We start from the raw sequence: 26002 nt of genomic DNA, 5'->3' as shown, positions 1-26002 counted from the left end.
AATGGCTTGGAAATGCACATTGTGACTAAAACATCTAGTTATACAAGCCAAATGACATGCAATGACGGTTGAGGGCATGTGTCAGCCAGAAATCAATAGTGATACACTCCTGTGTGTGGCACCATATGAAATGTACTCCCATTGCAAATGTCCTGTTCCACACAAAGGTTGGCATGCACATATATGTGAGGGAATACATGAATCATCCCATGAACACAGGTAGACTATGCATGAAACAGCAGCATACACATTTTGTCAAAAGAGAACATGCTAACATGTAAGCACAAGGAATGTTGGCAACAGTGATGGCACACAGATCATGTCCATGGATATTCCCCACTCACCAAGGGAAAGTATTGATCTGTAGCTGACCCAAAGAACAATGTATGCTCTGTCACATATATGATGGCCATCTTCACATTACAGATAGTAGTGAGGCATAAGCACCTGTCAAACGCTAAAGTCAAGTAGCCTCTGGGGGCATATGCCAATATACTCATTTGACCAGACACGTGTGTGAGGACAGTAATCCATCACTTCCTTTCGTTTGGCCTGTAGCACTGAGGAGTAGTGGTCTGTAGCATAGAATTTACACCAACTACAACAACAAACAGTACTTGATTGATCAATGTACACAGCCATAAGTTGTTCCTGGAGAGCAAATTGTTCGTGGATTTACACAGTTGTGTCCTAGGTCCCTGGGCCAATATGCAAGGCACATCAGTCTGCACCACATGACATATCTACACAAACAGTCACTCATCTACTGAGTCACACATGGCACATAAGTAATCGTCAGGGGGAGATGTCAGAACCTAACACATTAACTTGACAATGTGACATGCAGGATTATGCCCTTTACTCACCCCATTGTGGCTGCTGTGCTTCCCTCAAATGCCCATTAAGGTTTTGGTAGACCACCGCAAACATGTGGGCCCTTAGGTGGGTCATGGTCTCATGTGCGCTCCCCCCACATTGGGAGGACGACCCCCAGCCGGACCTCTGTGATATCTGGGCCCAGTGTCTCATGTCCTCCCACCTCTTGCGACAGTGGGCACTCCGCTGGCTGTGGACCCCCAGGCGATGGCTGTCCATATCTCCTTCTTCTGATGGGCTTTTTACCTGCATGGATGCAAAAGACAAATCAAGAGATTACAATCACAAGTTTTAACACAAATGGTTGAGTCACACACATGTCAGAAACACCAAGCTAGACAATTTCAATTGTTTAACATACAATAAGTGTAAAGCAAACATGCCAATAAGTACAGAGACATGACTACAGACATATATGTCCATATGCAGACTAACCCACTACCCTGCTCACGGACTACAATGACTAAGCAGGCCTACTGACATCAGGTAGCCCATGCTCCGGCAACTTGTACTGTGATGTGAGCCACAATGAAACACTACACACATATGTGGCTTCTGAAGGGTAAACTCCTTAGGCCTGACTGGACCAACACATTCCTCAGCTCCTATGGGCGTGACCTCCTCAGCCCAGCAAAGGTGCCTCGAGGCCCTCCCCTGGGTGACGAGGAAAGCGTCACCAATTGACACTCTCCCTGGGTGCTTCAGTTTAAGCCCTGAAGTGCCCAGGGCGAGTGTCAATCAGTGACACTTCATCACAGAGTGAGGTGGGGCCAGCAGTCTCACTGACCCCATCCCACTCTGTGACGAGGCTGGGACTGCTGCCTTCCCTCATTGGCTGACCCAAGGTCAGCCAATGAGGGAAGGCAGCAGTCCCAACTCTCCTGGGACCTGGAGGGCGAAGGTAAGTGTGTGTGTGTGTATGTGTGAGATGTTCCAAAGTGAATGTTTGGTGCGTGTGTGCATGTTTGAATGGTATGAATGTTGTTAATGGATGTGCGTGCGTGTGTGAAAGAATGAGTGTGTGTGATGTTTTAAAATGAATGTTTGGTGCATGCGTGCATGTTTGAATGGTATGAGTCTTGTTAATGGATGTGCGTGCGTGTCTGTGTGTGAAAGAATGAGTGTGTGTGTGCCCCGCCCGCCCCCTCCCTCCTAAAGCTGCCGGCCGCCACTGGCATTCAGGCTAAGTTTGCCACTAGAGCATCATATTGTCCACATGCCAGGATCTTCTGGTGTGCAGGGAGTAGGCACAGTGCCACGGTTGCATAGCCATAGTGACTCTACTCAGGCCTGGACTATATCCTAGACTGGGATAGTTTTGACAGGCCCTGGTCTCTGCAGGCTGAGCATACAGAACCTACACTTCACACACATTTCCATGACTTCCATGCATGATAGTACATCATGTGGCCATTAGCAATGTGGCATGTGGTGTGTGTGGCAATCTAAAGGGGAGAGTGAGTCAGGATATGGATTCCAGACTACTGTTTGGCAAGGCCAGATGTGTCTTGAAAGACCTGTGGTACTATACACATTGCTTACAAGATCCTCAAATTACTCATACAAGATGCATACACAGCTCATGCTGTCATGCTCATACATGTTGTCCAACAATTACAACAATAATGAAAAAAAGAGAGGTCAGTGGATGGCAGTAAAGTATCCTTACCTAGTTATGTGTATCTGACACAAGGAGGATCTAGGACCCCAAAAACATCATACAACACAATGTGGCTGAACTTAACATATAGTACTGGCCACCAATACCTGCACAATGTGCATCCCATTGATGCCACACAGACTGCAACAACAGGCACACAAGAAGTCTAACTGGCACACAGGGGCACATTGTACCCTGTGAAGAGGGAAAGGACAGGCTCAATTTTGCCTACGAGATTCTTACTTGCTCCTCTGGTGAACCATAGAGCGGTTCATACAGGGGTAGGACCTTTTCAACAGGCCTCTTTGTCCCCTCTGGAGAGATGGCAAGGGCCCTATCATCTGCTGGACATGGCATGATTGCTTCCAGAGGCGGTACACAGCTCAGGTAGTGGGGGTGTTGCTGGCAGCAGTCTCAGGAGTCAAGTGAGTGAATGTCCACAACATGGGAGTCACGTCTGCCAGTTACACGGTCCTCACCACCGGCAGATACAGCCATTGGGCTGCGACTGCCAAAGGCAACAACGTTAGCCTATGGCTGTGTCCACCGCAGTTGGAACCGCCTACCGCGCAGATGACTTCTGCCGGCAGCCATAGGCGGTTACTAATGTCCAGTGGCGTAGGTCAGGCATCCATCATTTTGGCGGCCTGAATGCTGTATTTGGCTTTATATACTGCGTCACACTTACAGTGTATGTTTTGTATCATCAAAAACAACCTTATTCTGTCTTGTCATGTAGATCCTTTTACACAACCAAGTGTGTAGTGTGTTGCAAGGCACATATGGCATTTGACAGCGATACACAGTCCACCACCGCTGACGGAATACATTTCAAGGGGCAAATGTGTAGCACATATTGGAGTTTCATCCAAATCTAGGTTGTGGACACGTGTGTTGACAACCATGGGGGTCACATGTGGCCCTCGTGTAGTTGCCAGCTGTGATGTGAACTGGTTGCCATAATCATTCCATTCAGAACTGCCTTGACACATGATATCATTGACATGCATCATGTATGTTGCTGTGGCCACACTGACTAATGTTCCAAATCATGTCTTGTCACACATAGGTACCCTGGGAGAGGAAGGATGTGATAATCTCATGTCTACTGTCCACCGCCAAACCATCAGACCTTGGAGTAACAGCATATTATTATGGTATACTGCCTGGATAGGCAAACAATAGTGGACTTATGCCGTCAGTTGGAACCAGATCTGCTGCCAGCTATTAGTTATCCAACCTGCATACCACTCATTGTACAAGTCATGTCAGTGCTGCACTTCCTAGTCACAGGGTCATTCCAGCGTACACTGACTCTATCTGCTGGCATGTCCCAACCTACATGCAGTCTGGTGTTGAAGGATTTCCTCTCAGCAATGTGGAAAAAACATTGACAGCTCTATCAGGTTCCCCTGGCGTGAGGATTTAGCCAATGTGAAGGCTGAGTTGCCCGCCTCCCACATGTGGTGGGGGCCATTGATGGCACACATGTTGGCTTGGTTCCACCACAGGACACTGAACAAGTCGATCACAACAGAAAGAACTTCCATTCTATCAATGTGCAAGTTGTCTGTTTGGCGGATCTCTACATCTCACACGTCTGTGTCCGTTATCCAGGATCAGCCCATGATTTCTTCATAGTGTGGAGCAGCACCATACCCTAGCCAATGGCACAACTGCACCCAGAGAGGGCTTGGCTGGTTGGTAAGTCACGTCTATCCTGATTGTGTGTGTGCAATGTCAGGTGCTACAATCATGAAGTGAGTGACTCATTGTTGCACTTATGTCCCATTCCTTGACAGGAGTCTCCGCATATCCAAACCTTCCATGGTTGTTGACGCTGCTGAGGAACCCAACTACGCGAGGGGAAGTCCGCTTCAATGAGGCCCATGGAAGAACACGGCGGCCAGTGAAGCAGGCTTTTGGGATCTTGAAGGACAGATTTTGCTGTCTGGACCAGACTGGTGGAGCCCTCCACTCATCTGGGAAAGTATGTCAGATCACTGTGGCATGCTGCATGCTCCACAACATCGCCCTGCAGAGAAATATCCTGTACATCGCAGAGGAGGGGGAGCCTGCAGTGCCACCCGGTGAAACTCCTAAAATGCCAAGTGAGGATGACAGTGGTGAAGAGGAAGGAGCTGACTTGCTGGAAGATCTCATCAACAGCTACTTTTCATGTGTGTAAGTATGTCATGTGATGTATTGACTGTGACTGTACAATGGACACTAGTTGTGAGAAGGAGTGGAATTGAGTATTTTAGAATCAGCTAGGGAAGTGATACTCTGCAATATTCAGCCAAAGGCTGCATGATAAGATAGCTTTTAAAACATCACCACCTTGATGATGTTGCTTAGTTTGTGTCAGTTTTCTTGAAATGTACATTGTTATTTAGTTGCTTGCTATGTGACTTGTGTCATAAGTATGGTTTTAAACCTATAATCCTTGTTTTGTTCTTTCTACAGGTACCTTCACTATGGCATCCTCATGTGGGCATTTCAGAGTTGCGACATTGGCAGGTATCTGATGCTATTCTGACATACAAAGTGCGCATGGATTGTTCCAGGTAATGTAGGTCACAGAGTTTGGATGTATGAGACCTGTACCAAGGACATTTGCACAGTCTCTGGGTGGCCCTGGCTTTTGACCAAGTCATTTTTCCTTCACATTGGCTAAACACTCTTTTTGTATGATCTGTATATAGCTGTAGATGTGTTTCATCATTGCAGGCCACAGTGCCTGTGCCACAACACTGATATATGTTTGTGTCATACCACCAGATGCATGAGCATTGGATTATGATGTCCCTGTGATCAGGGACTGTGGATTATATGATTTTGGATTACGTTGGTGTGGTATGTGAAAGGGCTCAAGCTGCTGACATCAACCACTTTAATGTTTGCCTTTTCTACAGGACAATGTCTGACAAATCCCTTCCTTATGTTCATTTACTCAGTACGAGTCACTCATTCTTGTTTCAAAAAGTGCAGACATATTGACAGCCTATGTGCTGAACAATGTAAAAAAACATTTGGTTTGACCAGACATGTGTACTAATGTGTTGTTGTGCAATGGTTGTAATCCTGAGCTGGACACTGGGTACCTGTAACATTTCCCTGCTTGCACAGTAGCTTCCATCTTCATCATATGATTCACATGGTCTTACATCTCTTCATAGCTAAATGTGAAAATGAAGCAAGCAGACAATGCGTTTGTTATGGGTGATCGTATTACAATGCTAATACAGAAAATACATTTTGGGCAGAAAGTAACAAAAATGTGAAGTGAAGGGCTCAGTCTTAGTGAATGAAATCATTGGAGTAGATGCCATACCACTGGGAGTACAAAGACTAGAGTACTCCTCCCAGTGGAACTGGTAGGTGGTTGAGGATCAGTCAATAGAGTGAATGTGTGGCATAGAGAGGAGGTCCTTTAAGAAGATGTTGCTTGCTGGCAGTGGTGGGTGTCTTGCCATCTGCACCTCCTAGATTCTTCACTGGATGTCCCTGCTTGTGTGGGGTAGGAAGGGGGGGGGGTCTACTGCTACAGAGACAGGGGTGTCTGGGGCTGATTCTTCCTCTGGCAGGGCCTCCCTTCCAGTGGCTGACACTGATGTTGGTATGCCTGGTTGTTGATGAGCCAAAGGAAGGAGTAGATTGTTGTTGCAAAAAACCTTTGATCAGGGTTGTGTGAAAGTCCCTCAGCACACCTGCATGGGAGGCCATATTGGTATTTTGGGCCTTCATCTGTTTCTGCATATCTCTGTGCATGTCCCTCTGTAGCTGCTTGATTTCCCAGACCTCGGTCAACACCTGGCCCATCACACCTTGGGACTCTTGATAGACCCCAGGACGTGGCTCATGGTTTCCTGGCCGACAGCAGCCCCAGTAGCCACACCCTGCTGCCCCACAGCATCCATCTCACACACCCTTGCTCTTGCCACAAGGTGCCCTCTCCAACTTGGTCCTGGACCCTTATTATTGGAAGTGTTACGCTGCAACTCAGGATCCAGGACTGTAAGGCACGAGATGGTAGACACTGTGCTAGGTACACAGGTTGAAGGGCAAATGATTGCCTGTGATGTTGAGGCAACCGGGCTGGGAGGTGCTGATGTGGGCACAGTGAGACTCACTGTTGCCGTCTGACCAGGTTGCCCAGATGGACTAGAAACGTCCTCCACGTCCAGATGTTCAGGAGTGTCTTCTTCACTGAGGGCTTCACCCAAGGGGGCTAGTGGCAGTCTGTTCTGTGGCCTCCGTGTGCACAGTGGTGGCTCAACCTGTTGATGTAAAGCATACTGTGTTACTGGTTGTATTGTGACATCTACTGCCAACGGTTTAATGTCCCAGTAAGCAGAGACCTTATACAAAGTTAAGTTGTAGTTAGTCCTATTGTGGCAAGTAACCATGGTATTGTGTGTATTGACATGATGTGTGAAGCATGCCAATTCATTTTGGCTCAAGGATCTGCAGAAATATGCAGAGTATTAGCACTTGGGAGGATGGCCTAAAAATGACATCTTGCCACCAGTGCAGGCAAAATAGTGGCTAGGCAAGATATGACTTTGACGATTTGGAGGCCTAGTTGAGTGTGATGAAGGAAACCCCAGGATTTTGTTGTATATGTGACTGCAGGTATTATGTGCACAGTGCAGTGTGAATGGGTTTGCTGCCAATACTAATCTGGTGAGGCATCTTGAGGCCTTATGAATACTTGTTATACACACTGGGTAAAGTGTCCTTCCTGTCCTCAAATATTTCATCTCATGTTAGCAAGTCAAGATGGAGCTATGTTGACAGATAAGTCTCCGATTTGGTCATGATCTATGCTTGATCACTCTCAGGTGAGTATACTTCATTTGAGAGTTGACAAACAAGGGTACTTGAACAAGTGACAACTGCGCTGGTGGTTGGAGTTAGAGTAACAGGGTCCATTGGGCTTTGCAGTCATGTCACTCCCTCTTCTTCCCAACATTTAGCAAATGGTATCCTCCCAGGTGAGTACACTTCAATTGAGAGTTGCCAAACAGGGGTGTTTGGGCACGTGAACACTGGTCTGGTGTTTGGCGTTAGAGAAACTGTGCCTCCTGGGAGCTCCAGTCAGGTTATTCCCTCGATTTCACACACTTGACAAACAGCATCCTCCCAGGTGAGTAAACTTCAATTGAAAGTTACGAAGCAGGGGTCTTTGGACAAGTGAACAATGGTCTGGTGTTTGGAGTTAGAGAAAGACTGCATCCTGGGAGTTGCAGTCAGGTAGCTCTCTGTACTGCACACACTTTACAAATGCAGTGTGTTACATATCTGTATGCAGACTGCATTTATATTTGGGCACAAATTTACCTGTTGAGATATGCCATGAATCCTGGGATTATAATTGTATATTGAAAGACTTACAGGCCCCAGTGGGACCAATGGCATGTGATGAACCTTAGAAACAGTCCTGTTAGGTCTAACAATACAGATTGACAGTGTTTACACTTAGATACTATGGATATTGAATGTTGGTGAGGTACATGAACAAGACAGTGGCACAAAAGTAGCTGTGAGCCTACAATGACATTGCATTTTGGTGACATTTTTTGTGTTATTCTAGGAAAATACCCTGTTTCTTGGCATGGTTACCCCCTTTTCTGCCTGATGTCAGTGTGTTTGACTGTGTTCACTGGGATCCTGCTAACCAAACAATTGTGGCTCTACTCTTATGATTTGATCCACCATGACTCAACTCATCTTCTGAAAAACAGGGCTTTTTAGAACGTGAAATGGTGGAGCAAAACAAAACCGGTGACAGTGGCTTACTAAAATGGGGAAGTGCAAAAGGGTGTGAATGGACAAAAGTGTGTGTAGGGTGTTCTATGGGAGGGTGAAAAAATGGGTGCCTAATATATGTACTCTGTGGAGAAAAGGCACTCTAGCTTCTGTGTTTTGCGTTGAAAGTGCAAAGGATTGCAGACTGTGAAGGGGTGTGTTTTATAGTGTCCTTTGCAGGTGTGTTCACTGTGGCAATGTGTGTCAGCTGTGTTGTTTTCAAATTTATCCAATGTGCAGTTGTCCGTTACTTTGCTGACCACAAACCGTTATGGTTCACACCACCATTGGCTGACCACCATAAAGGTCAAGCAAGGCGACTGTGTGCTTGTAAAATGCTTGGTGGTTGGTCACGGTGCTGTTGGCACTGAAGGTGGCAATGCCTATTTCCAGGCCACCACGCTGCTGGCGGTCTGCCATTTTTCCTTGCCGGTCCTGCCTGTGTAACTCATAATATGGCGGCCTGGAAGACCGCCAACATGGCAGTCTTTTCAGTACCACCAACATGGTGGTCTGGCGGTTTGACCACCAAACTCGTAATGAGGCCCTAAGTTTGAATGCTCTGTACAGGTGAATGATGCATTTGAAAACATCAAGGAATTAGTAATGAATGCCCCTGCCTTGAGTCCTTATGTACTCAGTGGAAAATCTCATTACGGTTGACGTCAGATTGAAAGGTATAGGGGCAGTTTTGGGGCAAATAGAGGATGGCAAGGAGATCACAGTTGTTTTCACATCAGGGACTCTCAAAGAAGCAGAGAGACCTATAGTAGGATTGAATGTGAAGGGTTGGCTTGTGTGTGGGTGGTGCAGAAATATAAAACATACATTTGTGGAAGGTCATTTGATGTGTGTACTGATCACAAACCTTTGGTCTACAGTTTGAGTGGTAATCGTTTAGACAATGCTTCAGCACGGTGGGTGAGGTTGCTTTCCATAGTGCAAGAATGTGATATGTGTGTGAAGTAATAATTTCAGGACAGATTACCTTTACCATCTACCACTACCTTCACAGGAATGGCCTGATGATGACATGAGTATGAGTGTGTTGTGTCTGTTGTTGATATTATTTCAAGATGTAATCGAACTATTGTTGGAGATGAATGGTGGAGGTCAGCATCCTGTGACCTAGTATTGCAGAATGTTTTCAAATTTATGAGAGAGAGTTGGCTTCCTCCTATGAACTCTGGCAAGTGATCTGAGGTGGTTTAGCCAGGTGTGTTCTCGGAGCCAACATGCAAAAAACAAACATGTGAGAAATTATTTATTTACTAATTCTTAAGGATTGCAAGAAAGTCTTGTTAGTATTTCTCATGAAAAACATTTGGGCATTACAGCACTTTGTAACAATCTGTGTTTCATCTATTGGTGGGCTAATATGGACAAGCAGGTTTCTTCTCCTATTGAAGAATGTCCACAATGTATTGTTTCTGAGAAACACTGGAAGACAGCTAATACATTTATTTTCCGAATACTCCACGGTAAAAGGTTGCATAAGATTTATTGCATCTTCCTCTTATGGACAAGAAGTACCTTATTGTTTTGATTGATTATTTGTCAAAATGGTTCTATTTTTTACATGTGAGTACACTAAGATTATCATTGAATTTCTTGACAGAGTTTTCTTTCTGGAGGAATCTCCTAAAGAAATAGTCATAATAGGAGATGAACGACTTCTTGGGGGTGCATGAGATTAAACATTTGTAGGTTGCTCTCTAAAATTCCACAGCAAATGATCTTGCTGAATGAGCCAACCGCCTTTTGGAGGAAGATGTACAAGCTACCATGTAGGCAGGTTTGGATGTTGTCAATTTTCCTAAAAAGAAAACTTGGGCTCACTTAACCACTCCAGGTAAATAGGTGTTTCTCTGTTCAAAATATTGAGAAGATGGCAGGCTAGAACTAAATTCATATTGGTTTGTCTAAAGTAGAAAAATTATAAGAAAGAGCCAATTACTAGGACACGTATGTGAGAATTGATAAATGAGGGAAAGACTTGTGAATAGACCAGAAGCGCAGAAGAGAAACTTTAAAAACAGGAAAAATGTGAAAGTGCTGGAGTACCATGATTGGGGATTGGGTATTCTTTAAAAAAACTTTCAAAGTGATGAAGGGAGAGTCTAGGTATTTGGTACCTATGAGGGTCATACAAATGATCAGAACTACTATTCTTCAAGGTAAGGGTTGGTGGAACAAAGGTAGGGTGGTTCCCACCTCTATAGAACAAGAAGAGAGTTACTTGCAGACCCATTCCAACTTGGGTGATTCTGGGTCCATATTAACAATAGATGTTAAAAGCACCAGCAAAAGGCAAATTTATAGTTTAGGTACTAAAGAGCCTGAGTCCTCAGCTCAAATTCCTGCACTTGACAACAACACACTATCTTCAGAAAATGATTTTTAGGTTGGTTGTGTTATTTCTCAGGACAGGGAGAGTTCACAAGGGAGTGTTGTCACTCATTGTTTATTTGTGGTCAAACGGCCTGTCAAATTATTAGATTTTGTATTATAATTTTTTTTTTAATGAAAGGAGGGTAATGTAATATGTGCATTGAGATTTCTGTTATTTTCATTTGCCAATGCTTGTTATTCTATATTCGATTCCTAGAATGTTTGTAAAGTTCTAGAGTGTTTCTGCTTTGGAGGCAGTTATTGAGGGACTCGAGAACTCTTTGGATGTTTCCGGTTGTGGGTCCTTACTGAAGATTAAACTATCTTCTTTTTTACTGGCTGCTGACTGGGAGAGTTTAATCCTTGAACATTTTTCGCTTTCCCCCTCCAGGGGTCATGCACCGCGTTTATGCACCCGGTTACTGAGAGCTCGCCATCAACTAGGATCACAATGCGTTTGTTTATAATCAGCGCACCACAGTTTCGTTGCTGCATTTTCTATGGACTACTTCATCTGAGATCCTTCTGACCAGTCTTTTACCATTTCCTGTGGTAGAACCCAGTCATCAGGCAGCTCTGTTGTCTGCTGATTAGAGAACGCACGATTACTGAGTAAAGCAAAAGTTCCTTTTGTCTGTTTGTGGAAAAAGACTCCCAACCACTCAGTTGGGAGGCTCAAAGCAGTATTGCTTTCATAAAGCTTGCAAAATGGTTCCCCTAAGTCCTTCCTTACACTTCACACAGGACTTCACGCACAACTTGCGTGGAAGTCACTCTTATAAAATCAGTGGGTTAGAAATGAGTCATTGATGTTTTCTCAGCCCCTTGTTATGACAAAACTCCTAAGATCCTTAAGACAGGACTGAAAACACAATCCTAGTGTGGCATGTCAAACCAACACTTTCTTCAACCTTAAAGTGTCGTCAGTTGAAACTTTCCAGTGGCACAAGTCCTTCCTTCCTCATATCCATTTGTGGATGTTCACTGCTTAGCTCAGGCACATAATAATGGAGACGGAGTCCATGCTCAACGCTAGGAACACACCATCCAAACATGTAGCCATTACAATGAGCAGGGAACTTTAAGGAAATGCTATGCTTAGACATAGTTTAAGACAGTTTAAAATGTGTATGTGTGCAGTACATTACAGCACACATGAAAAGTTGAAAAAGTTTTGGAGAAAAAAAATATTTTCTCCAAAGTTATGCCTTGATCTAGGAGGCATATCTTATTGGCGCAAAGCCCTGTCTACTGTTTTTAGTAGATTGACCCTTGTGTCAAAAACCATGGGCGGTTGCATGGGAGCGCCCAAGTACCATTCATAGTATGCCCCCTTGAGCCAAAGTGGCTCATACATAGTGCTATTTTGTATTACTTTACCCAGAAAAAAAGTGTTACTAAATTTGCCCCATAGTGCTGTAAGGCCAAGTCGTTCATAAAATGTGCACTACATAACTGTAAACTGAAAAAAATATTTATTACATTCAGGTAAAAGAGGCCTAAATTTACTATTATTCATGCAGCAGGGCAAATTGTGAAAAATTGTTGTGCTCTGTTGCACAAAGAAAAAAACTTGTACACATCAGATTTTAGTGAGGATCATGTGATATTGGTGCAGATGCAAAACCTGCTTTGCATGTTACTCAGGATTGCAATATGGTGCAAAGGCGAGCCTATTGTATCTAGCATGGGATTTGTACACTTTCCAGTGCAAATTCTTATGTGTGGCACGCAAATGTATAAGCCACGTAACATGCAACATATCACACAATATACTGCGCAAATTATCTTTAGTTTCCCTTGGTTATGGACCGGTTCAGAGCCATATTTGATCTGGCTTTGCATCAGCTCCAGGGGTTGTTTGCACCTGTCCACATCAAACATGACCTCTTTGCATACATGAATGAGAGGTGTGTACTTTAAGCTTCAGACCAATTTTGATGCTACATTGTTGTGTAAACTAAGAGCTTTTGCTCTACAGCGTCTGACTTTCCTACCCATGGATGCCTGAACTTAATTCAGTGCACCAACACTTAAACGTTAAGGTCCAGCTTGTTTCAGCCCCACACAACCCCACTCAATTTTCTTTTTGATATGGTTTCATTGTTTTGGAGGTTAGTAACAGTCATGAGAAGGTTTCAGGGACACAGTGGTAACTTAAATCCAATTTCGATCTTTAGCATATCACAAAAAAGCACTGTACTAAGTAAGAGACATTTTATGGTTAAAAGTGTTTATTTCAATATTTTAATTCTGATACTTACCACATGAAAAGTAAACACAGAGGATCTGATTAATACAGCATTGTGGCACATGACTAAAAATGAGAATAATTTGAACATTTCTAACATATTATGAAATGTGTTCATCAAACTAGCAACCCAACAACCTAACACCTACTTGTACTGTATGTGCTACACTTTGAGAGTATGGAATAGATTAACTTGATCTAGAGTTTCTTGGGAGATGACATACTGCATCCCTATTTACCACAAAGTGCTGTGGTTATCAGGAGGGCTGGAAGTTGAGTGTTCTGTTGAAAGAAAACGCACTACAGCTGGGCTCAGCTTTTCTCCTTTCGGCGCCTTACCGTTCAGCACAGGACTGGAGGCTGCGGCAGCTCGTAGGTCCAGCAGGTTCTGTCAGGAAAATCTCAGACAGCATCTGTTGCGATAATCTGGGGCAAAGTTCTCTCTAATTTGAGCGTGATTTCGGAGGGTTTTTATAGTTATTTGGCCATTCGTCTTTCTCTTAACAAATGCTTTGACATAGTCACAAACATCAGATAGATGCACTAGCTAGATAAAAATAGATCAATACAGACTACACTGTTTGGGTCATAGCTGTTATAGGCACTTTTCTCAGACTACTGTTGCACAAGGAACTTTTATGTGTGTCACTACAGGGAGGATATGAAAACTTTCGCAGTGCACTGCTGTCAGAATATGTCATCTTGTGTATGTCAATACCGTGGGGATATGACCGCTTTACACATTAGGGTCAGAAAGATGTGACATATTTAGCGTCATGTAACATGTATGTAACATCTATGTTTTCCCCACGGAACTAAAGACCACTATATTTTAAAACTAGGAAGCAAAAGATTGCCATTTTCCAAGTAGGCCTAAAACAAAATGGAGTCGGGATGTAGGGTCTACATGACTGTGTGGGGTTCAACTTCCTGCGCAAAAATTCTTGAGTGCAGGAAAATTGATTGTTGCTGCCATTTGCAACATGAAATGCTGCATTAGGACACACCAGTGCCTTCAAAAACTGCTCGTACATCTTAGTCTGAATGCTCTGTTAAACATTCAGCTTAATTCACTGATATGATGCTCTATGTAGGTATGCATATGGGCCAGCACTGTGCCCTGTGGAGACATCTATATGTAACCTGCATTGGTTTTGAGTTCAAGCAGGGGTGTTTCCACTTTTCATTCTTCCATGAACACTTGCTACATACAGTAGTAGGAATTCTGCAGTAGGAAGTGTTACACAGAAAGCAAAATTATATATTTGTTAAAATGTGACATAGCTGTTTTGTTGAAGTTCACCAGGTCCAATTGGCACAAAGCTGTGGGATGGAGGATGGAGAAGAGAAGATCTGCGATAAGAAGGTAGTGGAAGGATTATGGTGGAGTAAGAGAAAGTGTTGCAAGGGACTGTTGTAGACAGGGAATGGATAACCAGGGCTATGTGGTGAAAGAGGAAGGTCTAGGGATAAGAATAGATGGATAAGAGGCCAGGAAGTGCTAAATGATTGTAAGATGATGGGCAGAGAAAGGACCGAGAGAAGCATGAACTGGGAGGATGGGCTGCGTATTGTAGGACAAATGAATGATACACTCTGTAATCGAGAGTTGGGGACTTTGGAGGAGGATGGTAAGACAGTGCACATTGTGAATTCATGCTCTAATTATCCTGAATAGTTTATTCATTTTCCATCTTATCACGCTGCACAGATCAACATGAGTTTTTGATAGAATGGTTTAGAGAGAGAGGGGCTCATATAGAGACAGACAGAGAAAGTGAGAGATAGAGAAAGAGAGAAATAGAGACAGTGTGAAAGATGGAAAGATGTATAGAAAGGCTGGGAGAGAGATATAGAGACAATGGGGGTTATTACAACTTTGGAGGAGGTGTTAATCCGTCCCAAATGTGACGGCTATACCACCAGCCGTATTACGAGTTCCATAGGATATAATGGACTCGTAATACGGCTGGTGGTATATCCGTCACTTTACCGTCACTTTTGGGACGGATTAACACCTCCTCCAAAGTTGTAATAACCCCCAATATCTCTAAGAAAGATGTCAGGAGAGCAACAGAGAGAAGCTCATAAATGTTTCAGAGTAAAGAAAATGCTCATTTAGAATTTTACTGCACATGGAGTGTTATTTTGCTGTTACGTTGCTTGTTTGTATAGCTCTTTAAGCCATCTTAAAATCGGCTTGAAGTACAGAATGAGTGGAAGAAAGACAAGAGGGACAAGGTCAGAGAAAGGAAGTACCCAAAGCATTGAGAAAGAGCTATGTGGGCAACATGGGTATCCCCCAAGACATTGCTATGTCTTCAAACAGAACAGCAATGCTATATGGATGACCAGCCTCAGATGTTAGACCAGATAGAGATGGCATGATAAATAAATGGTGGCAGGAGGGATCAGGTGACGGAAGGGAGTTGATATTAAGGTTTGGAGTGACAGTGAGAAGAATCCAAAATGGAGAGCTTTTGTAATTCTGGTACATTGCTCAATGCTTCTCAACCCATTCCACAATATCTAAAGTCAGACCTCTCATGAGTGTCCCCCTAACAGTTACATTTTGCTGAAATACAAGCAAGATATCAGGAAATATCCCCCTGCATTCCACACTGTAGAATCCACCCCCTCAACAAGGCCTCGCCCTTATCCTGTTAAATTCTGAAGAGAGTTTGAGACCAACCATCTCACAGAGCAACTCTAGCAACCCTCATAAAAAGCTCTCCCTCTTGTCCCGCCTACGAAGAACCTCCCCATAACCACTCTGTGCTCTAAGCCACCCTGTCCATGTTGTGGGCTGGTTGTGCCAAGTCAGTGAAATGTTGTATCTGGAACGCGATGGCGTAGTGTTCCACCATACGACATTTAGTGTTTGGGTTCCAGGTAAAGGAACGGTATTTGCTCCTGGTGTGAGTCTGGGACTAGCTACTTAGAGAAGAGACCTGGGGCCTGATTTAGAGTTTGGCAGAGGCGTTCCTCCGTCACAACAGTGATGGATATCCCGTCTGCCAAAATCTAAATCCCATTAGATCCTATGGGATTTAGATTTTGGCAGATGGGATATCAGCCACTGTTGTGCCGATGTAATCCCTCTGCCAAACTCTAAATCAGGACCATGATATTTTGAAGACATTGGATTCATTTTGCCTTGGCCACCAGCCACTATCCTTTCCATTTCGCCTATTCGCATCGCTCCACTCCTATAACGGAATTTCAGAACTTCTCCTGTATGTAGTGTCTGCTTTCCTGTCCCCTAAGTGTAAAAAAAACTAGCAATAAATCCCTGTTGTAACCATCAATTATCTATTCACCCCTCTTAAAAGGAAAGCACTCAGGCCCAGATTTATAAAGCCTTTGCTCTGTCCTTGCGGTGCCCAAGATGATGCAAGAACAAATCAAAGGTTACAGTAATATTTACAAAGCCAAGCATGGGCTGATTTGTGCTGCCTTGCATGGCTTTGTAAAGAAATGTGACACAATGCTGCTGCTTACGCTGTGTTATGTTACATTGCAAGCTGGGAGGCATTCAATGGGTGTAGCATGGGCGTTCCCATGCATCCATCCATGGATTTTGGCGTATTCCCAGATTTGGTAAAGCTAGTAAACCTGGGAATGAGTCAAAATGCTACACCTTCCCCGCTGAGGGGTAGTGAAGATAGATATCTTTATTTCTGCTCGTTATTCACTCTGTTCACATGCGCTGCGATCTACAGCACAGATAGAAAATTCCTCTAAGGATTGTTATGGTGCAAGGATGCCTGTACTGGCGCGAGGCATCACACAGTGCACCAGCACAAACAGAGAACAGAAATGCTCCATACCTTAGTAAATATTTAGGCCCTGATTTCTACTTTTTTTTGCGCCGCATTACCGTCATTTTTTTACGCAAAAGCGGCGCATACTTACAAAATTCAATTGTATTTTGTAAGTTTGTGCCACTTTTGCGTAAAAAAAATTACGCTAATGTGGTGCAAAAAAAGTATAAATCAGGCCCTTAGTATTTCTGCGCTCTCCCTTTCACGCAATGCAGCACAACAAGGTTTTTGATGCTGGTGGAGGACAGTTTAGTGAAGCACAGTCACCAGCACACTTAATTAGGCTACCTAGTCAACTAAACACATTAATGCAACTGTAACTCATTTAATTCTTTTTAGCGAAATGTTCAATCATGTTTTCTTTAGTGATGACTGTTTTACTGCATCAGTTACTATAATTTTTCAAATTACTGGTTTTAACGTTTTTAGATGTCCTTTGTGATGAAATGATCTGTTAAGTTGTTGCTGTCTATTGCTGCTCTGTTGATTGATTAGCCTTTTAGATTCTTAATTGCACCAGTTTGGAAAGGTTTTTAATAATCATACCCGATACATTAATTCACAGAAAGTGTCCTTGCGGCCCCGTATTGCATGAAACAACAATAAATGTGCCCCTCAGTGGCTTTACAAAGCTAGGTTTTCATTTACTAAATATCAAATATAATTGGTGAAATAAAAAGAGTTGAAAAATGTTGGATTGGAATGCTTCTGAATTCCTACGTATTTAGGTATGTATGTTAAAATCCATACAATCCCATTGCGAAACACACATCTCTGACTCTAAAACTCACTAATAACCCACTGGATTGCTTTTCCAGGTCATATCCTCGCAACTCTCGCATCTCCAGGCCCCTGGACACTTAGGAGCAATAAACCAGTTTACTGAAAAAAACTGAAACCAAATAAACCAAAACTGTAATCCTCTTCATGAAGAATGGAAGTGTGGAGGTCGGCCTGACAGGTGGCCCGCAGTTTAGCTGGGTGTTCTTCCGGTTACGAGATTCGCATGGTACCGAGAAAGAAACGGAGAGATCCAAGGCTATGGGCAGAGCAAAGCTCCTTGCTTTCTCGTCCCTGAAAAATGGGGAGATCAGAGCTTTCTGTAATGAGATTACTTGGCGCTCCAGGGATTATACAATCTGCGGATCAGCATTTAGGTACTGGGATAATTTACTTTTGTTTATTTTTATATATTTGTGAAGTACCAAAGTACATCTCAGCATCCCTTAACAGCTGGCACTTTCAATTTGCATACCGTGTAAGGTTCTTACATCCGATCAGCAGGATAATGGAGACATGATAATCTCAAAGTATTTGAAAAAGGGAAAGTCAAACACGTCAATTTGTACCAAACTGGCAGCTTAATCCGAAATATTGGGGCGCTGCTATTCACCCCGTTGCTGGATGAGTGTTGCCACGTTCTCGCTTCTGTTGATCGTAGTATGGAAGCAAGGGCGTAGCAGGCACATTTTCTGGGAGAGAAACGGACCGCCTTGGGAAAAGCCGAGCCAGGAATCTAGCCGGCGCTTATTTTGTGAAACGATAAGTTCCAGGGCCCGTGTCAGGAGGCCACTGCAGCTTGCACCACCCATTGCCGATGCCAGCCCTGCCAATATCAGTACCAACACTGTCGCACTCCTCCAAGTGTGACAAGTAACACTATTCCAGTCCACAAATCTACAAGAACGGCTTGGGAGACATGTATTAGTCATTTTTTAAGATTTATGAATATAAGGCACACATCCAACCAATGTCCGTTTCGCGTAAATTTTCAGTCTTTATTCGTTGTTTCTTGAGTTTCAGCCATGTGCTCCAGCCATCACTTGCCAATTGCCGCCAACACGTGTTTCGTCTGGGGTGTACCCCGCAACTTCGTCAGGGCTGCAATGGAATATATATATATATATATGTATATATATATATATACACAACATATTGCCTATCCATCTTCAAATCACAATAACACTGTTAACATCAAATTTGTAACACCTCTTGTGCAAAAAGTGGGATCTTGATATAGTCTATAACCATTGCCCTTAAATACCATGAATAACTGTGAGCAACAGATAGGTTGTGGTGCACCCATAAACACATTGCCAGAACTAATTAGTCTTCATAGAAATTCATAGTGCTTTCCTTCGGTTCGATGGGGATATATAGTGATTTGCATGTTTGACCCATGAAAACCCTAATGTGCAAGCATACACATGTGCAATTCTACCAGTATCGTACACCTGATAAGTGTAAACCTGAAAACACCGACTCGGATGTGAATGTATGTGGTTTGGCGCGCTTTTCGATTGTGGTGAGACGCATACCGGCGATTATGGGGAGACTATTGATATAGATAGTCAAAACGCGGAGGTTTTTGTAGATTTGGGGAACTGAGTCCAATATAACGGCACTCGGGCAAACGCCTACCGGCTATACGGAGGGTGATTACACATACACAAGAGATTTGGGCATGTGGCAAAATTAACATATTTAGAGCGCATTACGAATAACGCGGAGAATAAACACTCACCAACTATAAGGAGGGAGATTATATTAAAATATACATAAGAGAAATTGGTATGTGGCGTGAGTAATATACTTAGCGCACATTAAGTGGATAAATAACGGTCTAGCAAGAGGGTATAATGACTAAGCATGGAAAAAACATATTAAACTCTAATGGGGGAGATCTGGGGATACGATTTTATTCACAGAAAATATGGTTACACAATATAGATATCTATAGAAAAGATGGAACATTACAATTAATGTAAATAAAGGAGCTAATGCAACAAGAAGAAATATAAAACAAAGAAAAGAACAGTACAGCAACGAAATTTAAGGACTAAGAAGAATTAAATATAAGGATACAAGAAAGGAATCTACAGGTATTTGATGTGGGTGAAGGGTCGGTGTTTTCAGGTTTACACTTATCAGGAGTACGATACTGGTATAATTGCACATGTGTATGCTTGCACATTAGGGTTTTCATGGGTCAAACATGCAAATCACTATATATCCCTATCAAACCGACAGAAAGCACTATGAATTTCTATGAAGAATAATTAGTTTGGCAATGTGTTTATGGGTGCACCATAACCTATTTGTTGCCCACAGTTATTCATGGTATTTAAGGGCAATGGTTATAGGCTATATCAAGATCCCACTTTTTGCACAAGAGCTGTTACGAATTTGATGTTAATATTGTTATTGTGATTTGAAGATGGATAGGCAATATGTTGTAGATGTATAATGGCAGCCCTGACGAAGTCGCGGGGTACACCCCAGACGAAACACGTGTTGGCGGCAATTGGCAAGTGATGGCTGGAGCACATGGCTGAAACTCAAGAAACAACCAATAAAGACTGAAAATTTACGAGAAACGGACATTGGTTGGATGTGTGCTTATATTCATAAATGTTGTCATCAGTGATCCATGATCACTGAGTAGAAGGATTTTAGGTGTGATTTTCCTATAAGTGCAGGATCTGAGGTACTGAACTAAGAAGGAAATAGAACTCATAACTGATAGGTAGCACCATACACTCCTTACAATCACCCTCTGACATAATAGATATCATAGTGGAGTAGGCAGCTCTGTCAAAGAAATTAACAGTGAACACTAAGACAAAACAATGGAGAGAGAGAAGATGGCGGAGGAACTATTTAACAATTTGAATACTGGTCACACGGTCCAGGAGGCTGTGAAAAGTGGGAACCAATTGCATAGAGAGGGTTTAAGGGACAAATGTATTAGATTGGAGAAATTAAAGAAAAATTAGATATCAAAATGGTGGGGTCTTAAACAATATAGGAAATTAAATAGAATCCCAAGGGGTCTCAGGTAACAAATCTTTCCTACATACGATGACCTAGATATGGATCTATTCATGCAATGGGATAAGGAACTAACTGCGAGCTCAAAGAGGTTAATAGACATTCTTATAGAAAACGCCGAGAGAAAGGTGGTAAAGCTACAGGTAGAGATGGCCACATTGGAGAAAGAAATTCGGGACTCAGGTATATCAGAAACCATAGACAAAAATTACACAATATTAAATGATATACTATCTAGACACCAAGAAGAGATCAAACAGAGAAAAGCTAGGAAGTTGAAGAGGGATGAATGGGACTAGCAGAATGGTAGGATGTTCACATTTGCAAGGAAATATGATTATTTAATCAAGGGGTCGATGGCACAAGCACCTTCTACATCAAAAATATGTTTGGGTTCATCTTCAGTTAGCGCAGGCCCAACGAGTGAAAGTGACACAGAGGGGGGGAAAGCGACAAGGCCAAGAAAAGCGTCCATTAGTGACAGTACTTTTTTACAAGAAATGTGGAGAATAAAACAGGGGAATTGGGAGCAAAGAAGAGAATTCCCAGGAAAACCCAGAGGGGGCGGAGAGGAAGACATTCACAAAGACGAGGGGCGTATGAGAACCAGGTCTTGGGACAAAAGGGTCTAAAAATACCAGGTGATCAAGGGCTAAATGTGACGAACATATCTGAGAAAAGTCTATCCACAGAAATGTTATCACTACTGAGTAAGGGGTTGGGTTTCTGCCCAACGAGTAGAGGTGATATTTGTAGATACAAAATAGATCTATTTAAGTTTCTTAGACGGCTAAAGTTGAAGAGATTTTTTAAATTGAGGCAACAGTTGGGACAGGAGATAGAAACAACGAGGGAGAGATTGGTGAAAAGTGAACTATCCATTTAGGATATACATGATACTGCAGCTTTGTTGTCCATTTCGGACTATGAGGAGCTTCTGACAACGACAATAAAGGTGCTCAATGATTTAAATATTATACCGGACATACATGAAACAAGTGGTCTAAAAACGAAATCTAATTGGACACCGAGGATGGGGAGTGATACCAATATTGAGGTATTTTACAGATTAGTGAGTAATGACTTAGACAAAAAGTTGCACAAGAAGATGGACAAAAAGACTAGGAGCAATCTTAATAATGGTGAGTGGCAGGCATTGAAAATGTTACAGGAGGATGAAAGCATTATCATTGAACAAGCCAACAAGGGTGGAAATATTGTTGTGATGAACATGGTAGACTATGATAATGATGTATACAGACAATTAAGGGAGGAAGATTGTTACGAGAGCCTTACATGGAATCCCATTATGAGCTTAACAAGTAAGATAAATAACCTATTAAAAGTTTGGCATCCACAAGGCCTGCTGGATGACGATGAATACACTTATCTGAGAGTGGACCGACCAAGATTCCCATGCCTATATACACTTCCCAAAATACACAAAAATCTCACTTTTTCCCCTGGTAGACCAATAGTTTCTGGGATTGGAGGACCAATGGAGAAGCTATCAGAATTTGTAGACATTTTCCTACAACCTCTAGTAATAAATTTGCCATCATACATCAAAGACACTAAACACATTTCAAGCTTGTTGATGGATATACAATGAGAAAGTGGTATGAATCAAGTGACTTTGGATGTGGTAGCATTATATGCTAGTATAAAACACGAAGTGGGCTTGCGAGCATTGAAACATATGATCTGTAGGAGGTTGGCGAGCTTATTAGAACACACGGATATGATTCTGAAGATGGTAGATTTGATTTTGAATCAGAATGTTTTTTTATTTAACAACAAATGGTACAGACAGGAGCAGGGAGTAGCCATGGGCTCCAGGTTCTCTTCCTCTTACGTGAATCTCTTCATGGGATGGTTCGAGGAAAGGTGGATCTGTGGACCAGGGGCAGCAATATGGCAGACTTACATCTTATACTGGGGAAGATACATTGATGACTGTCTCATGATTTGGACAGGAACTACAGAACTATTGGTGGAATTTTGTAACTATTTGAATGCAAATGAGGCAAATATACAATTTACCTATCAACATAGTATGGAGAAAATAGAATTTTTGGATGTTGAATTGTTTGTTCTAGATAACAAAATCCACAGTAGACTATATAGAAAACCGACCTCGTGTAATGCAGTACTACATGCCTCAAGTGCACATCCTAAGCATTAGATCCATGTGATCCCCTATGGGGAGATGATAAGAGCAAGACGAAATTGCAGCAAAATTGAAGATTTTTGATACATGTAATCAGGATATGGAACAACACTTTGAGCAAAGAGGCTATCAAACTCATGTGATTAAGAGAGCAAAACAGAAGGCCAGGCAAGTGGCTAGGGACAAGACTTTACTATCTCAAAAAACTAAAGTTAAGGATGGACGCCAAGATAGGATTAGAATAGTCACGGATTACACAGAGACCTCAAACACGATGAGGAAAATAATGAGTCGTCATTGGAATATTTTAAGACAAGATGAGACATTGGCAGATTGTATAACGAATAGACCAGAAATAACATATTGGAGAGGAAGATCTTAAAAAATAAATTCTTATGCACTAGTTATCCAAAATATGAAAGGAGAGACAATTGGTTAACTGAATGGAGCAGTTTTTTTTAAAAAATGTGGTCAATGTGGGGCATGCAAATGGGCCTGGTATGACAAAAGGACTTCATGGACCATGATGGCCATTACTTAAGAATATAAACCAATATTGCTTATGGGACTACATTTGTAGTATACATATTATGATGCGAATGCGAACGCATGTATGTGGGAAGCACAATTCGTCCCTTGAGAGTCAGAATTGGGGAACATATGAGAGCAATCAAACAAGGAGACAAAAGGTATCCTATAGTAGAAAGCTTGAAAATATGCGAAACATATAGGGGGTCATTCCAACCCTGGCGGTCGGTGATAAAGCGGCGGCCAACCCGCCAACAGGCAGGCGGTCAAAAAAATGGAATTCTGACCCTGGCGGGAACCGCCAACACAGGCCGCCACTTTAACACTCCGACCGCCACGGCGGGACAGACAAACAGTGCGGCGGTCACCGCCAACAGGCAGGCGGCAGACAATGTACCGCCCACCCTATCACAACTCACGAATCCGCCACCTTTTCCGGGGCGGGAGCCCGCCGATAAAAACACGGCGGAAACAGACTACGAACGGGAAAACGCTCACCTCTACACACTCCACGAGGAAGGAGGACAGCATGGAACCCGAATTAAACATCCTACCAGCTATTGTCTACCTGCTCATCTACCAGGAGTACGAACGCCGGCGCAGACGACAACGGTGAGTAATGCACCTACGACACAGGGGAGGGGGGAGGAGGAAAGCTTACGGGCACACACATACGCCATACACCCACCCCCCCACCCCAAATACCTACACCCCAATGCAGAGCAACAAGTCAGAGTGACACCCCCCAAACCCATCGGAATAATGCAAAGACACAATTAAAATGATCTATAAAATATATGTATAAATAGCTCCATTGAAGTTATGGGAAATATGCAATATGAAAGATACAAAATAAGGAATGAACATAGTTAAAAATATACATAGGCAATAAGTCCTGCCCATTCTGTCAAAGTTCCATAGTCCGTGGGCCAATGTGCACAAACACATGGGCAAAGCCCACACAGGAGACCAGATACCATTGGAGAGAACACTGCTGGGGCATCAGATGATAAAACTACAGGCACCTCAGGGGGAAGGAAAGGGGGGGCACCTCAGCCACATGAGTCCACGATGCCAGATCCACGAGGGGCCTCCATGCCCACTGTCCCATCCTGGGGAGTGCAAAGCCACAGTCTCACAAGTCTCTACAGTGGGTGGCTTGCCCACTGTGCCATCCTGGGGAGTGCAAAGCCACAGTCTCTCAAGTCTCTACACTGGGTGGCTTGCCCACTGTTCCATCCTGGGAAGTGCCAAGCCACAGTCCATCAGATGGATTACCGACTCCACTGTTAATGGAGGAGGCATGGTGCCCAGAGTGCTTTGTGAAGCCCTGCTCAACACAGAACCGGCACTGTCAATGGGCCAGTGGTGCTTGAGACGGCGTTGCCCAGCGGAGCGGTGCTTGACAGGAAGGGCCCAGCGGAGCGGTGCTTGAGACGGCGGTGCCCAGCGGAGCGGTGCTTGAGATGAAGGGCCCAGCGGAGCGGTGCTTGAGATGAAGGGCCCAGCGGAGCGGTGCTTGACAGGAAGGGCCCAGCGGAGCGGTGCTTGAGACGGCGGTGCCCAGCGGAGCGGTGCGTGAGATGAAGGGCCCAGCGGAGCGGGCCTTGTCAGGAAGGGCCCAGCGGAGCGGTGCTTGAGATGAAGGGCCCAGCGGAGCGGTGCTTGAGATGAAGGGCCCAGCGGAGCGGTGCTTGAGACGGCGGTGCCCAGCGGAGCGGTGCTTGAGATGAAGGGCCCAGCGGAGCGGGCCTTGACAGGAAGGGCCCAGCGGAGCGGTGCTTGACAGGAAGGGCCCAGGGGAGCGGGGCTTGACAGGAAGGGCCCAGCGGAGCGGGGCTTGACAGGAAGGGCCCAGCGGAGCGGTGCTTGAGACGGCGGTGCCCAGCGGAGCGGTGCTTGAGATGAAGGGCCCAGCGGAGCGGGCCTTGACAGGAAGGGCCCAGTGGAGCGGTGCTTGAGATGAAGGGCCCAGCGGAGCAGTGCTTGACAGGAAGGGCCCAGCGGAGCGGGGCTTGATAGGAAGGGCCCAGCAGAGCGGTGCTTGACACGGCGGGCCCCTGTTCAGCGGTGCTTCTCACGGCGGGCCCCTGTTCAGCTGTGCTTCTCACGGCGGGCCCCTGTTCAGCGGTTCTTGTCACGGCGGGGCCCTGTTCAGCGGTTCTTGTCACGGCGGGCCCCTGTTCAGCGGTGCTTCTCACGGCGGGGCCCTGTTCAGCGGTTCTTCTCACGGCGGGGCCCTGTTCAGCGGTTCTTCTCACGGCAGGGCCCTGTTCAGCGGTGCTTCTCACGGCTGGCCCCTGTTCAGCTGTGCTTCTCACGGCGGGCCCCTGTTCAGCGGTGCTACTCACGGCGGGCCCCTGTTCAGCGGTGCTTGTCCTGTGTTTCTAGGGAGCCAGACCTGGCCAAGACTTCCCGCTCAGTCGCCATCCGACCTTGCGGTCGCGGGGCCCTCCTGTGATGGAGTCCTGGGCCCGTGGGTGTCGTCCGTCACAACCGGAATGGGGCTGGTGGGGCCCTCCTGGGCAGCTCGCCTGCTGCCTGACTTCTCCGCCCTGCTGCCCTTGCCCTCCTTCGCTGAAGCTCTCTGGCCCTTGCCTCCCTTTGATGATGTGGCAGGTGACGGGGCAAGGCTACTGTCCTTGGTGGCAGCCGTCTCA

Source organism: Pleurodeles waltl, chromosome 6, assembly GCF_031143425.1.
Source record: "Pleurodeles waltl isolate 20211129_DDA chromosome 6, aPleWal1.hap1.20221129, whole genome shotgun sequence".
Lineage (NCBI taxonomy): Eukaryota > Metazoa > Chordata > Amphibia > Caudata > Salamandridae > Pleurodeles > Pleurodeles waltl.
Note: the sequence above shows the minus strand (reverse complement) of the source record.